This window comes from Theobroma cacao, chromosome 3 (genome assembly GCF_053813885.1).
Source record: "Theobroma cacao isolate CCN51 chromosome 3, ASM5381388v1, whole genome shotgun sequence".
Lineage (NCBI taxonomy): Eukaryota > Viridiplantae > Streptophyta > Magnoliopsida > Malvales > Malvaceae > Theobroma > Theobroma cacao.
Window position 1 is genome coordinate 3,346,859 of NC_142641.1, and position 13,191 is coordinate 3,360,049.

The 13,191-nt window shown below is 31.3% G+C and overlaps 1 pseudogene; it reads left to right on the forward strand.

Annotated features, from left to right (window-relative positions):
- Positions 1-6,285: 6,285 nt before the first annotated feature.
- On the forward strand, positions 6,286-9,350 carry LOC18604193 (rust resistance kinase Lr10 pseudogene; annotated as a pseudogene).
- Positions 9,351-13,191: the final 3,841 nt, after the last annotated feature.

A 13,191-nucleotide genomic window follows, 5' to 3' on the forward strand; every position in this document is an offset into this window, starting at 1 on the left:
TTTCTTGTGAGATAATCCTAGACCACATTCTTTCGATGGCAGATGTCTTCAAAAGCAAAATGGACTTCTTGTTGTATTTATTTAAGGGAGAGAGAAAGAATGTCTTTTCTTTGTTGTTGTAAGATTTTGGTGACTGTTGTTTGGATTAGATCAGGTAATGAAGAAAGAAAAGCTTGTTTCAAGCTTGCTGAGGCACTAAGAATATAAAATAACTTTTACATCTTTTGGAAGTATTTATCGAGATCTACCTTTTTGAAAAAGCAACATTTTCTTTGGAAGAATTCTTTCCTTTACTGGGCTCTAAACCCTAAACTATTAATTTCAAACCCTCCTGTTATAGTTCTTTTTGTTTCATGATCCAACCACAGCCCAGTACCCCTTTCCTAAAATTTCAAACCTTTTCTGATATCCCAATACCCTCCATACCAACCTCCATATATCTAACCAAGTGCAGCCAACCTATCCTAGTAATAGCCTTTTTTGATACTAGAGTTGTAGAAACAGTGATGAATCCAAAAATATTACCTGAAGAGGTCTGGATACTTTTTGATAGACACTTCAAAACAGCCTCAAACCAAACTTTCACAACTCATCTGATCAGCAAACCCATCACCATTCAATTTTTCCTCTAATGTTCTATCACAACCCAAGTACTAGAATCTGAACTTCTAGGAAAAGACATAGTTATTGAATTTGATATCTATCATCAATGTCAACACTTGAGAATACTTCCAAATAGGATCAGATACAAGTATTCCTTCAAACCGTTTGTCCCAATTCCCAAGATTTATTCTTTCCAGCAACCAGATGACCAGATCCAACTGATAATTGAGACTCTCAGGCAAAAGACATGTGCTAATTCACACTAAGAATTTCTCCATAAGTGTGAAAACCCACTTTGGAAGAATCCTGAATTCTTTATTAAGCTTCCATTCAAGCTTAATGAGGATATCAATCTTACCAAGGTAAGCCATTTAGGTATGAATCCAGAACATCAAAATTTAGCAAAACAAGAATGCAAGGAATTGCTACATCAAGGGCTAATTGAACAATCAAATTCTCAATGGGCATGCCAAGCTTTTTATGTCAACAAAAGAGCAGAGCAAACAAGAGGCAAACAAAGACTAGTTATCAATTATCAACCACTCAATCATTTTCCACTTGATGACAAGTTTCCTCTGCCCAACAAAAATTCAATATTCTCTAGCCTTTCTCAAGCAAGATTTTTCTCAAAGTTTGACTTAAAGGCAGGATTTTGGCAATTAGGAATCTATCCTGAAGACAGGCCCAAGATAGGATTTTGCATACCAAACCATCACTACCAATGAACTGTTCTACCATTTGGGCTCAAAACTACACCATCACTGTTCCAAAAGGCCATGATAAAAATCTTTGAACCCATCCTTGACTCAACTCTCATTTATATTGATGACATTTTTCTGTTCAGTCTAACAGAACAAAATCATATTCAGCTTCTCCAAAGATTCTCAGAACTCATCTTCTGATATGGTGTCATGCTTTCAGAACAAAAAATGCAGATATTCAAGCTAGAGATAGACTTTCTTGGTATGCATATTCTCCAAGAAAAATACAGATTGAACCCGCATATCTCACAGGAATTATTAAAATTCGTAGATCAAAATCTCACAAAAAAGTAGGTTCAACAGTTTCTTGGAATAGTAAACTATTTCAGAGATTTCATCCCTAAACTTTCAAGATGGACAAATCCTTTAAAGAAGATACTCAAAAAAGATCTTTTAGAATGGGGACCGGCCCAAACAAGAGCAATACAAGATCTCAAGCAAAAAATGTAAAATTTGCAACCATTGCAAATACCTTCTGATAGAAAAAGGATTTTACAAACTGATGCCAGTAATAAATATTGGAGAGCAGTTCTTCTTGAAGAAAAGTATGGTAAGAGAAATCTTTATGCATATAATAGTGGAAAGTTTTCAGATTCAAAATTACATTATCATTCCACTTTCAAGAAAATCCTTGCAGTAAAAAAAGTCATCACAAAATTTGAATTCCACCTCATTGGTCATCATTTTTTGGTTGAAATGGATATGTCATCATTTCCCTAAATGCTCAATTTCAAGCAAAAAACAGTCCCTCATCCTCAGCTGTTAAGGTGGGCAGAATGATTTTCAAAATACTCCTTTGACACCAAACACATCTAAGGGAAGAAGAACCATCTTACAGACTTCTTATCTAGGAATTTTCAAGAATAGAAAATCTTGATGTTTAACCCAAGACCTTCAACCTAACCAAAATCAAAATGACCCACTTTCACACCTAAACTAGAAACATACATTGAAGGAACCTCTTCCTCCTCCATCCTAATTGCTCCAAACCTTCACCCTGATTATCCTCCTGAAGTCCTTAGATTGGTTTAAGAAGGAACATTCTATCAAAAGACTGACCAAATGATTTTTGAATACCAAATTGAAGTTTTAAGAAAATATGGTGGACTTATCCTAAAACCATCAGGACTTCATCCCAAATACCCTTTTATCCATCCCTTTCACTATGATTTCATGGAATTCCTAGATGAATTAAAATGGATGTTTTAGTTCTTAACCCATAGGTACCACATTGGCATACAACTCTATAATATGGATTTCTTAGAATTCATTGAAAAGGCCATTAACCAAGAGGTTGAGCCATAGCGGAAAAACTTTTGTAGATATGCTCACATGGTTCTATCCTCTCTCTCACTGGAAAGAATTGGTCATCTCAGAAGCAAGAAAGAAAAACCAAATGACCATCTTTATCCTTTATAAGCCACGATATTTTCTCACTCATGGGAAAACCACCCAATTCGGTACTATTCCATCTGCTTGGACTTACAAATCATTTCCTTGCAGCATAAGAGAATTGGATAAACAATATAGAGAGTTCCAAAGAAGAATCTGTCAGCACAACAGGATCATCCCAGATCATATCTAGCCCTCAGTAGAGATAGAAATGTCAAGAGATTATTCTCCAGAGATACCAAGACCCTACCATGAGAAGATAAATGAAGCATTAAAAGAATACAATGAAGGGATCCTAGACCCTCACAAGTGGTCCCAAGATCCATGGGACTATAGAGAAATTGATGAAGACAAAATTACACAACTCTTCATGGAGACACTAGAAGACAAAAGCACACATTCTCCCAAGACACAGTCAAAAGATAAGGCTACATCCTCTAAATTACCATACGACACATGTGGAGGATATTGTAAAGAAGACCCAAAAGACTTTTCTCTTCACAATTATATCTGTAGAGAGAGAAAGTAGTAGAAAATAATTGAACTCAACCTCACCTCAGACCCAAAAACTGACTATGACTAATAAAAAAGACTTATCTATAAGTCAAGATTTTGTAAAAAAGCCCAAACCTATGTATTGTAAAAGTCCAAGTCTAGATATTATAAAAGTCCAAGTCTTGGATAAGTTTGTCATACTTATCCAACTAGTTTTGTCTTATATATGTCCTTTTATCTATAAATATGAAGGGATTCAATGTAAAATCCAAGATTAGTTCTAAAATATAAAAACTCTTATTATCTTAAACATATTTTTCTAAATTCTCTCTTCTTCTTTCCTAGGGGATACTATAGCAAGATATTTACAATACAATCATAAGATCAGATCCTTCGAATATGCTCTGCACTTGCCATTGTTAATGGATCCTGTGCAACAGAAAGACTTCTGCTCTTTGATACAAAAGGCTGAGTAGTGAAGATGAATCCTTAGGTCTTATGAATTATACTGATAGATAAAATGCCAAAGCCACCGTTAAGGCCAGGAGGGCCATATTTGGCCAGTGCATACCTTCTATCTGTTATAGTTCATTTGCACCTAAACCCCTTTATGGTACCTGAACCCTAAACCCTAAGACAAAAAAGTAATGAAATACTAAAATAAAAGTTGATCGGTCTTAATTTGATTGATATTGTTGCAAGAATACATGCACTTGCTAAAGGAGATTTCGGATTCAAATGTCAGTCAAGCACTTTCGTCCTTGACTCATTGTGTTTGTTTCATTATGACACCATGTGAAAAGTGACACCAAATTTAGGATCTGTTTGTTTCAAAGTAAAATAATTTTTGAAAAATGTTTTCAACACTTATACTTATTTGATTGACAAAATATTGATTCCAGATATAAAATATTTTACGGATCAATAGAAAAAACAACAGTTGACTACGTAAAATGTCTTTTGCTTTAAAGGGGTAAGACATTTTTTGAAAAACAACAAAAACACTCTTATATTAAATTTATGAGTATAAATATGATGAATATTAATATTTAATTTAAAAAATAAAAATATTAATATTTAACTTAAAAATTTTTAATTTAAAATATTACTATTTAAATTATTCAACATTATTACTATTAAAAAATATTTTAAATGAAATCATTCAATGCAATTAATTTTTTTATTTATAAATTGAATAAATCTAACTAGCAATAATAATAAAAAATATTTCAGTGATTGTCATTTGATGAATACACATTTATACGTATAAGTTTAAATCTTCTTAATAAGTATAATAAAAAATATTTCAATGATCATCATTTAATGAATACACATTTATAAATGGAGATTTTGGATGTTTTACATAATTGATGAATATTTATATTTTTATGGTGTTATAGTAAAAAAGTGATAAAAATGGAAAATTTTTTGAAAATTAGGATTTATTTTCATTATAAATATGTGGTTAAACACTTTAAGAAATATCGTTATTGATTTTGTTCATTTTCATTTTTATTTTTAATTTTGATCCAAAATTAATGAAAGCCAAATGTAAGTATTATTTTGTGATCAATTCCTATTTATCATTTTAACACACAAATAACTCTATCATGATGGTGGAAAGTATTTTCCAATGATCCAAACAATAAAAAATATTTTCAATAGTTTATCCAAATAATGAAAAAAATTAAATTTTTTTATAAAATATTTTACAAAAAAAATTATTTTCAAACAAGTAATTTTTCGGTTATCAGATGAACTCTTGAGAAAAGAAAGGTCAAGAGTTATAGAGGACCCCGTCCGCAAGCCCCAAGGTCTCCCAAACGTTGAATGTGTAGTGTGGGGAGCGGGTTAGGGTGTATCAATTGTAACTATGCTCTGTGCAAGCACTGTAACGTCACCATGAGTTTCCTTTTGGCCTTCCTCTTGCTGCTCAACGTTGGAGCAACTCAGGACATATGCGTGGTGAAAAACTGCACACTCCATGGCCCGCCTGTCCGATTTCCCTTCTGGTTAAAACACAAGCAGCCGCCCCACTGTGGCTTTCCTCATCCTGCCTTTCAACTGTCCTGCACCGGAGATCAGCAAACCCTGCTCCACTTGCCACGGGCGGTGAAGATGTTGGTTGATGATATAGATTACAAAGCACAAGAGATTTACTTATCTGATCCGGATGGTTGCCTCAATAGGCAGCTCCCACATCTCGATCTCAATTTCTCTGCATCTCCCTTCCAGCTAATTCTCGATGACTACTTGGAACAGCCAGATAACCAGCGGTGGAGCTAGCCAAATTTTATTGGGGGGCCAAACATAGTTAAATAAAAGTTAAGAATTTTAAAAAATCAATATGTTAAATTCAATCAATAATAAAAATATTAATAATAGAAATATGAAACTAAATATAAAATTATAATTTGTAAAATATAAATAGTTAAAAACGATATATAAAATTAATAATTTTTTCTTATATAATCAGAATTATTTAAATACTATATATTCAAGAGAATTTTATTTTAACTAAATATAAAATGTAAAGCATATAAAAAAAATATACTCAAGTTAATTTCCTCTTATATAATCAGGATTAATAAAAAAAATGATACGCTGATGAAATTTTAAGTAACAATGTAATATTACAACTTATATTTGAGAACTATATAATCATTTATTAATTTTTAAAGATTAAAATTACAAAAATAAAATTTATATAACATAAAAAAAAAGAACATGACAAGTAGAAGGTAGCTACCACATATTACATAACAAAAAAGAAAGAAAAGAACATGGTTAATGGTTTGTAGAAATTTAGAAAAAAATATTTATAAAAACTTATAACATATGAACAAATAAAATAAAAATAAACAAATAAACAAATATAAATAAAAATAATAATATCAATTAAAAAAATTTAAAGTTGAGTGAGATAAGTGAAATCATTTTATTATTTTTTATTTATATTAATCATTAAATAAAACATTATTTTGAGGGAGCAAGTAATAGAATATATAAAAAAATTTAAAAATTTTTATATGTTATGAAAAAAATTTTAAAAGTTTTGGGGTCCGCCCCTGCAGATAACTACACCTTGTTCAACTGTTCAGCTAATTCCAATGAGAAAACTTGCAATGGCTTCATCAATGGCTTTCAAATTAAAGCTATTCCATCTTCTTCCACGACGTATGATAACCTGTTAAATTGCAGCAAGGTTGTTGACATCTCAGCAATTCCCGAAGGACTAATCGATGCACAGAATCTTCGCTTAAATTGGTCCAACCTGATATGGTTTAGGTGTGAAGCAGAAGGCAAAGGTTGTAGACTAAACAATAATACACAGGATCCAACAGAGTGTTATGACATCCCCAATCTCAAACTCCCCCTACATAAAGGTATATGCCTTGGACTTAAATTACTTGTTTCTTTTACTTAATTTACTTTTTTTTATTAATAAATTGTTATAAACTAAATTAATGGCATAAACAAAATCAGTTTCAAATAAAAAAGAAAACCATAACATCACTTTGAAAAATTCTTTATAAAAGTACAATTAGATCGATTTGTAATTTTTATTCTTAATAAATTGCAATTTTCATTTTTAATATTCATACTACAAAAAAAAAAATTGAGTTTTAATCACACTTCTTTATACTTATTTTTTTTTGTATAGTAAAATTTTAAAAGGTGTAGGTATTTAAACTTTTAGCTTCACTTTTTTCACTTTTAGTAGCAATATAAAAAAGTGCAACATTTACTAGTGTATGTAATTTCTATTGTTACATTTTATTTATAATGTATCTAAAAATTTATATAGTGAAATTAGATTTATAAAAATATTCTAAAAAATATAAAAAAAGTGTTATTAACAATATTTTTAGTAACACATTTTAAAAATGTGCTGTTTTAACTCAAATTTGTTATAGTGTCATGAACATTATCTTTTTTATCTAAACATGTTATTTGACTAATTTAATAACCAAATGTTAAGCTTCAATATATGATCTCCGACCCAAACTAGCTCTTAAATTTTACACCATTTGATATACAAGAAAAAATAAATAAAATAACCACAATGTTACTAATGCTACAATTGAATATAATCACATATCCAATGATATCTAAGCTTAAATACTATAAGATATCTAGTAGGACTTAAATTTTTGGTTCAATGAGTTGAAATGAGTCTCGATAAATAAACACTAATTTCTGACTACTCATAACAAGAATCTTGATATTCTTATGTAACATTCTTAATACATGAACCTCGATATATGTTATCTTAAATTTTTAGACTTGCTTATTGTATCTTATGGTTGCTTGTTACATTTTCATTAAATCAGGAATATTCTTTGTGGGAATAAATAATTTTTGTTAATACCAAACACAGGATTTTTGTAAGCAAGCAATATCTAAATTTAGAGTGACATTTTCTCCATCTAACCTTCCTTTGCCCCATTCTTGGGTTTTACTGTTAATTGACTAGTTCAAAGTTAGTCAATTAACTTGGTTTTGGGATATTTCAATTTGTATTTGCATCATATTATATCGGTTAACATAAAAATTTAATTGACTAAGCTTGGTAATTTTTTACTTAATTGACTATTTCATCAAATTTAATTCATTAATCTTTTTGTTTCTTTCTTTCACTTTATTTTGAAAATATTCCAACACCACTTTGACACTAAAACTTAAAACTTTTTAAGATTGCTCACTCTTCTTATTTATCTATATATGTCTCTTCCTATTATGTTGTTATAGTGTAACGCTGCTTCACTTACATTTACAAAGAAACACTCCATGCTTGTATTATATGTACAATTGAATTGATGTTTGAAAAACATTACAAGCTTATTCATTTCCAAAATTTTACAGTAATCCGTATACAAAGCTAAAGCGAATAGTTGCAGGTATAGAATTGCTTTTGGTTACATATGATTTTCGATTTTATTTATAACCAGAGATAATCACCCCTTATCTCAAGATTAAAACTAATCATGTGCTAAGTTGGAGCACATTATTTTCAGGTGTAGTCTCAACTTCGTTTCTTCTTGCACTGATTGTTATTGCCCTTCACAAGTTGTACCATTTACACAAAACAAAGAAAGAGAGCCAACTCAAGATTGAAGAGTTTTTGGAAGATACGCTTACGCTGATATTTAGAGAATAACAAATCAATTCAAGAAGAAACTTGGAGAAGGAGGTTATGGAACTGTGTTCAAAGGAAGACTTTCCAATGATGTTTTGGTAGCTGTTAAGGTCCTTAACAATTTCAAAGGAAATGGTGAAGAGTTCATCAACGAAGTGGGCTCAATGAGTAGAATCCACCAGCTCGCTTGGTTGGATTTTGCTCTGATGGATATAAACGAGCTCTTGTTTATGAGTATTTGCCCAATGAGTCATTGGAGAGGTTCATATTTTCTACCAAGGCTGAGAATCATTTCCTTGGTTGGGATAAGCTTCAAGATATTGCTCTAGGCATAGCCAAAGGGACTGAATACCTTCATCAAGGTTGTGAGCAACTAATCCTCCATTTTGACATCAAACCTCACAAGATTTTGTTAGACCACAACTTCACCCCTACAATCTCTGACTTTGGTCTAGCTAAGCTGTGTTCCAAGGAGCAAAGTGCTGTTTCCATGACAGCAGCCAGAGGAACCATGGGTTACATAGCACCTAAGGTATTCTCTAGGAACTTTGGAAATGTTTCATATAAATCAGATATTTATAGTTTTGGAATGCAACGACTTGAAATGGTTGGAGGGAGAAAAAACATTGATGTTACAGTGGAGAAAACAACTCAGGTCTACTTCCCAGAATGGGTGTATAATCATTTGGACAAAGGAGAAGAGTTAGGAATGAGAATTGAAGATGAAAGGCAATCCTTGATAGCAAGAAAACTTTCAATTGTTGGACTATGGTGCATTCAATGGTTTCCAGTAAATCGTCCTTCAATGAAAGCTGTGATTCAAACGTTGGAAGGTGAGGCAGACAGTCTCACTATGCCGCCAAAGGCCAAATCCTTTTGCTTCCACAGATAATATGAAGCTGGGTGCTTCCAAGTATAAAAAACCTGTTGATATAGAGCTAGAAATTATTGCTGAGTAGACATAGTGCAGCCTTAAGTCTAGAAAAGAACTTTATGTGGCTAATAAAGTAAACCAGACAGATGCATATGTATTCTATCATTACAATTATGAGTTCATTTACTTAAATAAATTTGCTGTTTTTGTACTAAACATTGCCCATGGCACATAAACACTCTCTTACGTCTTTCTTCTTGTATTAACTTAATTTGATTTTAACTCAAATAAAAATTATAATTACATAAATAGTATTATATTTTATTTGTGAAGAACTATATAGGCATGTTTTTTTAACGTAATTTATAAATTTTTTATTAACTGATTAGGTATATAAGTTGCTGCGTCCAGTACTGAATTAGTGGAATTCCAATTAACCCGCAATTGAACTATTTAGACTCATACTCAGCACTATTCATAAAGCCAGGTCCAACATTTAATACCCATACATCTATTTGGTCGATGCTTTTGTCCCTTGTTTCCAAATAATTTACTTAAGCATGCCTTAATTACTTGGATGGTGATCATTTTAGAAAAACTTCTAGCTAGTTTACACAGATTATCTAGTTGGGGCCTTCCAATAGCTAGTAGCTCTCCTTTGCTATGTACTCAAGCAATGGAAGATAGAAACCACCTCTTTTTCATACTCTAAACAAGTCTTGTCCAAGGTCTTATAATGCTTACAGATCAATAAGTTAGTGGGAGACTTATCTTAGAAAGCAAAGAGGTCCTTTAAAAGGCAAATGTGACGTAGAATGTCTAATAGACAATTTCTTAAAGTAGGTTGGGCATCAGAAGCCAAGATAAAAGCCCAAAAATCATAAATGAGTATATTCATAATTTTAATGTTTTCCTTGTTTAGTTATGAGTCTTACATAAGAATTATAGATATAATAGATTTTCCTTTTATTTTATTTTATTTGGACAACAAGTAAGCTTAGGTTTAGGAATTTACTTTTCTTATACTCCAAGGAAGTCTTGGGTAGAATACTTCTTTATTTTAATTTACTTTACTTGCACTCCAAGTTTAGGTTAAGTAAGATTAGACTATTATAAATAGCACCCTTAGGCTTAGCTTTTAGAAAACTTAAGCTTATCTTTTATGAATTATTGAATGATATTGTATTTTCTCTCAAATTTTGAGTCTAAGTTTCTATGTTAGAAACTTGTTTATCAATCTTAAAGACTTTGTCGAGTGCAAGTCTTTATTTCACGCTAACTCGCTGCGTCAAGATGTCTCAGAGTAACTAATCCCAGAATAGCCTGAAGAGCACACCTATATTTCATCTAGCCTAAAAGAAATTGCAAACGGCATGGGAAGCATCCTAGTGAAGCTATTGGGGTATTAGAATATTAGTCGGTACTTTTAAATGCAAACCGAACAAAAATCTCAGCCTACTTTAGATAGGAATAAATCTCTATGTTAAATTGGGGAATTTATAGTTAACACATACTTGATGCACTTCATTGGGGAATAGTAAGACATCAGCATAAACACACAAGACAAGGAACTATATGTTGTTTTAGCAGGGAATGGAAGTAGCACTAATTTATTAGAATTGAATTAATCAATAATTGAAGAATCATTTAGAATATTTGTTTACAATGTGAACACAGTTTTATAAATATTAAATAAGATAGAAAAATTTTGATGATATACAAGGCATATTGACCAACTATGTGCCTGTAATAATTAAAAATATATAACGTTATTAGTTGTTCCAGAGGGGATAACTTAGAGATTAAAACTTAACATTTGATATTGAGAGTCTTTGATTCTAATCTTAAATCAAGTGGAATGAGATATAGCATACATGATAGGGCTCCGTTGGATAACTCAAAATAGCTAAAATTGGAAACAATTCACCATTCAATTTAAATTGGTTTTTTACTTACACTTTTTTTTTCTCTTTTTCCTCTTATCTGCCCAATTCATATAGCACATAATTGTTTAATGGAAAAAAAAAGAAAAAGAAAAGAGAAAAGAACATGTCATAATTCGTGATCTCTTTCATTGTTATCATAATTTACATAATAATACTTATTTTACCTAATGAAATTATTTTTATTTATCTGTATCAATATGAAGTGTGAAGGTTATTAGTACACCCTACACATGTAAGCCAGATGAATGATGAAATCGTTTTGCGCATGAACCTTAATGAAAAAGAAAAGTGCAAGCTAAAGAAGGATTAAAGAGGGTGACACATTGTGTGAAGAAATTAACTAAAAGAAGATAAGATTTTCGGAATTCAGTTTTGATACCACATGCTAAAGAGGAAGCTGTTAGAAAAATTGGGAAATAAATGAAAATAAAATAAAGCAAGTAAAAACAATAAGAAGTCTGAGGCATGGTATCATTGTCGTTAAAGATAACTTTCACTTTTTCAGAGTACAAAACTTGGTGTAAAAAGACTGTAGCGGTTATCCTCCAATATTTAATTGACTCTTCCTTATAGTTTATACAAACTAGTAATGGATAGTAGGAATAGCAGAAAGATTTTTTTTTTTTTGGAGAAAAAGAAAAACCCAACAGGAAAGGAAAGAAAGCAGAGAAAATATGCAAAAAACAAATAAAAAGTATACAAAGAATAGGAGATGAGAAGCTTGGTGTATATTGTGACTAAGGTAAGGAAGTTGTATTTATAAGAAAAGAATGAAGTGAACGTTGTACCAAATCAGGAGAATGAGGTGATCGTTGCACCAAATTAGAGGGTTGAGAAAAAATCTTATTAGAGTTCGAGTATGATCTAGTGTATACTCGCGCATAGGGGGGAAATATGAATTTTCTCAAAGTTTAGCCTGATCTAGTGTGCATGCGAGCCCACTCCTTTTTTCTGTTTTGCAACAAGCCCATAATGGGGTGCTTATTCAAAGTATTCACACCTTTATGTACCTTAGCAATTTGGGATGTTTGAACCTTATGAAATACACTATTTTTCCAACAATGTCCCACATATTTCATAAGGTTTCATAAGAAGTTTTGCTTGGTCAAATTTCATTTAGGTGTAATGCGTTGTGATTGGTGCTTTTTAAGCTATGAACCACCCTTAGAGAGAATGAAATATAAATCACAGAATTTTGATGACGTTTATAACTTATGTGAACCAAAATTCTTTATGTGAAATATAGATTTCATCAATCACATTGCACCCCTACAATTTCTACTGTTCAATGCAATTTTGTGCAAATAGGCCATGCACATGCTTGGTAATTCATAAGTGCTATAGAGAATTTACCCCAATTCTCATAAGAGTGGGGTTAGGGTAATTCATAAGTGCTTTAGAGAATTTGCCCCAATTCTCATAGGAGCGAGAGCGGCCCCACTCCACACTTATATAGGTGATTTCATGAAGTATATAATGTAGTTTAATACACTACCCATAGAGGATATGGAATTCATTAAGAGTTTAACTCAACCTCTTTTGTATTGCAGTTTTACACTATTCACACATTATAGGAGGGACAATAATTTTAATAATGCATGAATTTATCAATAAATAACTTGTTATTACCCATATGAACCTAATTCATGGGATCTCTAATCATATAGATTAGGTTACCATTATTTGTTGATTTCCTCCATTGGCTTAAGTCCCATTCCCTCGATGTAGTATTAATTAATTTTCTTCCAAGAGTTTTAGTTAAAGGATCAACTAAATTCAGTTTTGATTTCACATAATTAATAGATATAATTCCATCTCTAAACAACTACTTTATTACATCATGTTTTAAACGAATTTGTCTATTTTTACCATTGAAAGTTTTCTTTTTTGTAATGGCTATTGCCATTGACAATCACAATGTACAGACACAAAAGGTGTAAGTTTCATTCTTAACAAAATATTTGCTAAGAGATTTCTCAA